The sequence below is a fragment of the Taurulus bubalis genome (genome assembly GCF_910589615.1).
Source record: "Taurulus bubalis genome assembly, chromosome: 8".
Taxonomy (NCBI): Eukaryota; Metazoa; Chordata; class Actinopteri; order Perciformes; family Cottidae; genus Taurulus; species Taurulus bubalis.
Window position 1 is genome coordinate 18,825,526 of NC_136596.1, and position 6,000 is coordinate 18,831,525.

The window sequence follows — 6,000 nt, forward strand, 5'->3', positions numbered from 1 at the left end:
TGTCATGGTAGAGAACAGTCTACTGCCAGAACAGTCTACTGCCAGATTATGAATGATTTTTTCTTTGCTCTTATGAACACTCTATGAAAATCTCCTTAGAAAATAATATATTTCATGTTTCCACTAGATAGCATAGATATAGCATGGACATTCTCTATGGCAAGGAACATATGGTGAACATGTTGACACCATACTGCTCATACTGACCATGATCTCTCACAAATGAGAATCAAGCTTACTCCATAACAGTGGAACATGTTTGTTAAAGTCCACTTTCGCTCAAACATTTCTTTGGCTTGTTTTACCAAACTTGAATGTTTGAGCAAAATGATGTACAGTATGTCCAGAATTTGACACTTTATGACATCACATTCATCGTTTGAGGAGGAAGGAGGTTTCACTGTGCTCTCCTTAATCCTGTTTAACATTTGTATTTGCAGTCAGAGTTTGTGACATCATACCCACAGAAGCCAGTCAAGGTCCAGTCAAGGTAACTTACAGAAGCGTGATGTGAAAACTTGAAACTTGAGGTAAAGTAGACATCTTCTGTCCAGCAGTTCCATTTTTTTTTAATGAAACATATTTGAATATTCATAGATTACTGATTTTTCAGCGAGGGAGGAGTAGATGTAATTTTCAATTTTCAGAATTTTTTAAGAACTTCAAACATGTCTGGAGGGGATCTTTAAGAGTATCACAAATATAACACATTTTCCATAATAGTAATTACACAATTACCCTTTGTTAAATACTATGATGTTATATTGACATTCAGCACCATTTGATTGTCAGATACATTTCCCCTCTTAAAAAAAAAGATTTTTAAAAGAAACCATTAGTAAAAAAATATTTCATAGAGCACAACCCTCTGTGATTTGTCACTTTGCGCTCATCGAGGGCAGCTATGTTCTTGAGAAACATCTCTATCCCAGTTATCAGACAAACATCTGATTGCTTAAATCAGACATGATTTACAATACCCTTCCAAACATCACAAAGAAACAAACTGAATTACAAAAATAACTTTTCTCTTTTGATGGACTACTTTGCAAACACGATAAGTCTCAGGAGCTTGTGAAAGCCTGAACGGAAAAATAGACATTGTTATGAAGTGCCAGTCACTGGTTTCAGTCATCGTGTTATCTAACTGTAAGGGGATACACTGAGCTTGGAGGTTATTTTAGGGTTCACAGTCACATCTAAGGACCTCAAGGATCTCTGTCTTTTTTCTTTTGGTACGTCTGAAGGACGACGCTGAAGAATCTCTTTAAGATCAAAGCCTAGAGATCAAACACGCTGCATCCATTGGTAGAAGGAACAGTCACATGGATCTCAATCACTGTCTGTCCCAAAAAACAGCAGGCCGAGAGAAGCAGCTGAGTGCTATATGTAACAAGACCCACAGGTACTGCTGTCTACACTGCCCACAAGGTGGCCCCATGAGCCCCTACCCCTGTACTTTCGGTTCCCATGGCTGTTAATCAGCAGCCCTGTGGGGGCCAGTCATGGCCTGGTGAGGCCCCTGTTATCCCCCAATCAAGTCGCCACAAAAAATGTTGGCATTGTACGTTTCTGTAAACCACAGGATACATTAAATGTTGACCTTCCTGAACCAAAAATACATTTCATAAATACTTTTTATATCAGCCTCGTATCACGCTTGCTCAAACACACAATGTCACAAGGTCAAGGTTAGAAAAAAGATCATGGTTAGTGATGAAATAATAACGTATTTATGTGACCGAACAGCATAACTGGCTAAATAAATAACTACACTTAAAACTCATTTCTCACGAGGATTTTTTTACGCAAAGCTAAGCAAGCGCAATAACAACATGTACCAACATGTAACAAATATAAAGTCAACGTTAATGTTTAATTCACATGAACAGCGGTGTCCTGGGTTTGTTTGACCATCCACCAACACTCCCATCCACCCTTAGCAGACTCTCACAGACTTTATGCTACATCACATGCTGTCACCGTCCATTAATGTTTGGAAGGGTTTACATTTGAGTTAATTGAAAGCCAGGTGCGTCAGTTCAGCTGCTAAAGGGCGCCTGCGTGTGTTGATTTCCGATGCTGAGGGTCACTGACCAAATGTCGCTATTTGACGAACTGGGAGAGAGAACAGGTTGGTCACTTACTTTCATTGATGCAAAAAAAACAACAACATTTACGTGGTTTGCAGAAACGTACAATACCAAATAAAAGTCCTGGATCCACAATTCCAAAGCCGACAACAAGACCAGGGTAGGACCAGGACCAGGACTGGGGTGTCCATAGATACTGCCAAAGGATACAAAGGAATGTGGAATAGGACTATTAAATATCAATGGCCTTCTTCTCAAGGCACCAAGGGTCAGCTCCATAAAAAAAGTCTCCCCTTTTCCAAAACATTAAGCCCAAGGCATATTTTGCTGTGGGCACACAGTCTTACATAACCAGGCAGAAATGTTAAAAGGCCCTCTGAGATTTCCCCTTCGGAGAAGTCTGAGAAAGCACAGGACTATATGTCATGTTATATAGACCATACGAGTGACTGGTCTATCATTTGGGTTGGTAAAAAATGACTTGTGACCAGTAGTAAAGGATACTTCATTCTGAGGATTAAAAGGGTATGCCATGTACTCCCCAGATTTAGGTTAAAATCCAAGACATGTCCTCACCAGAAAACACACAACACTGGCTGCTTGATTTAAGTGCTTATAACAACCTATGATTATGTTTTCCTGCCAAGTGACCCATTGTGGTACTGCAAATAACCTCTTGAAGAAGCACAAGTGAAAGAAGCTTGACGTTGTTATAGTGCCGCAAAACCCCACAAAACCAGCCTTTGACTTTGATACAGAGAAAGTGGTTTGCATTTCGTCTCCTCCAATAGTTCACCTTGCTTTCTTGAAAAAAAGATCAATATCACTCTCATGTCTGTGCATTAAGTACAGAGCTATTAGCTTAACATAAAGACAGGATTCCGGGGGGAAAATGCTTGTCTAGCTCTATCCAATATAAAAAAACCTCTCTTTGTAACACGTTGTACTTTCTTTGTTTAGTCCATATGCAAACAGCTTCTTTTCTATACTCTTGTCATGCTCAGGTTTTCCTCCAGGGACCAGAACCACAAATATATGAGTGACATCAATCTTCTCATCTAATACCAGGTTAAACTAGCAAATAAGTGTATGTTTTTCAGATAGGCTATGTATGGATACTATCCGTTTGAGGTTACATATTCTAAACAAAATAAATTGCCTTGGCCATCTAACCCATGTACAATAGAAAATGGAGAGGTCTTCAGGAAATCTAAAGTTTTCATTGTTCTTTTATGTCAGCTATTGGCCTTGTTTCTTGCTGACCGGAGATAAAGACAAGCATTCGAACATTATGGGAACATCTGAGAAGATGGCAACAGTAAACAGCGACTGTAAATTGAATATGTACTATGTTTTGCGAATATGCTTTCATGACTCATTAGTACATTAACTCTTTATCGACAAAAAAAACTTCAAGTCAGGGTAAAAACACTAACTTTTCTAATGATACTTATGGCCAGTCTCTCACTTCTCTTACCTCTGGGCTCCCTCCACCACTGAAGGCCTTTTTACAGGTGGAGGAAGTCAAGATATCTCTATCCTGAAGCTACATTCCTCCTGTTAGTCAGACTGACTGATCTGTTGCAAAGAGACCTTTGATGCTTAAGGTGATGCACCAACTAGCTTCCTCCATTTGAACAGTCAGGATAGGACCGAACACAACCACATGCCAGTCAAACATAATTTAGTGGAAGAGCCTATCTGGCCTGAAGCAGGGGGAGCGTTCAGCATACCTGTCCAGCACTGATTGAAATAAAGTGAATGTCTGAGGGTTGACTGGCCCTGACAGATCTATGAAACAGCAGGGAGGTATAGTCACATATACACAGCCCATGTTTGTGCAAGTGTGTCTGAGAGAGTTTGATGTGGGCTGTTTAGTCTCTACTGCAGTGAACGACACACTTTCCCAGTCTTAATAAGTCCCAGCATGCATCTAAAGCAGCAACACCTCTGTTTTTCTTCCAGCAGTGTTCAGTCCACACTGACAGGGCTTCCCTTCACCAGCCAGCCCGCCACAGCATACACAGCAGACACAAATACACATATACGAGAGGCTGGTGAGTTATGGGATGGTAATCATTGGTGAAGAATAAGGTATATTTCTTTATTGTACTTTGTAAGTTAAATGTAGCTTCTCTGCACAGAGATAACAGCTATGTTGCTATGTCTCTTTTTTGGTTAAAGGTCCCATGGGTACTCTAGAATATAATTTATGGTCAAACGAAAACCGTTGAGACAAGGACTTATGGCCTGTGAATTGTTTGTGTTAGCTGCCCCATAAAAGGCATCACCATGTCAGCTCGCGAAGTGAAGACGGCTAATGTAAATATGAGTGTGTGTGTGTGCGCGCGTGTGTGTGTGTTGTAATCGGAAAATCAGCTGCAGTCCATATGGGCAGCGTTTTTACTCAACTCTGGCTACATCTCTGACCTGCCACTGGACAGCCAATCCTGTAAGAAGGAAAGCTCGCTTCAGAAAGAGAGAAATAAGAATAAGGAAAATAGCTTCAGGAATTATTCAACACATACTGTTCTAGCATAATAAACCCAATATAATCCATCAAGGGAGCTGCAGTTTAGAAGAATGTATTAATGAGAGAAACAATATTTTCAAAAGAGCTTTAGAGTTAACGATCAAAGACATTATGGAATAAAGAGTCTTTATATCACTGTTTCTGTTTGTCAAAAAGGTTTTGCAAAAAGACTAACGTTAGCACTGATCCAGGATTTGGCAGAATTATACGATATGTTCTTGTCCTTTCATGTTTGAGAAACAGTGGAAGCTCACGAAAAAAGCTAGTAAGAAAACGTTGAGATGTTTTGTCAAACGGTTGTATTCAAGATCAAAAATAAAATGTCATGCTAAACTTAATTCCAACGTGGATGAGTATAATAAACTATTATACATATTAATGAATCATAAGCATGTCGACAGCCCCATCTCTACAACAAGTGAGGACAGTTGAGGAACAATTGATATCTTTTAAATAACAGTTTAACAAAACAATCCTTAGTCAAGGTCCACTTATTAGCTTTATTCCAAGGTTAATAATTCTTCCATGCAGTTATTAAGATAATGAAAAAGACACATTTCAAAGTACAATCTGCAAATGCTCTTCAATTCAAAGCACATCTTCTAGAAGTATGTCCTCGAAAGTCTATAAATGTGTCTTGTAGTTTGATCGGCAGCATATGGAGCCCACAGTGACAGTAGCCTTACTGAGGGCTCAATTCCCACAGTGGCAACCCACACTAAATATATATGCATTCAGAGCTCTGGATAGAAGCACTCACCAAATGGCTTTATGGATGTTATGAGCAAGACACCTTCTCATGTGTCATTATCAACACAATTAACATGCTAAACTATCTTTGCTATTCTCATAAATACTCTCATGGAAAATGACCCACCAAAGTCCAATTTACAGATTCACATCGAAATCTGTAATTGTTACTAAATGTGAGGTAATTCAATGCCTCCCTTGAAAAGTCGGACGATGACTTAACACCATGTGGGACGACAGCATGTTTCCCAGGCTGTTTTTAGATGTGTTATGCTTGCAGGCATCAGTCATAATGCCAAGGTCATGGCTTCTAGATGGCTTTTCCACTATTAGACCTCATTATAGCTCATTAGGCCTCAGCTGCTTGTCTCTTCACCCCTCACAACACGCTCACACACACACACACACACACACACACACACACACACATTTATACACATATAACCCCCGATCCGGATGGACAGTCACACATGCACACACATACAATATACAAACACAAATACAGCAGCCCCCTTCAAACACACCCCGACCATGCCAAATGGCAAACAGCGGTCGCTGAGTGTTCCTAGAAACTAGTGTTTGGTAAATGGAGAAGGCTGGGAGTCAAAGAGCGGAGTGGGTGAG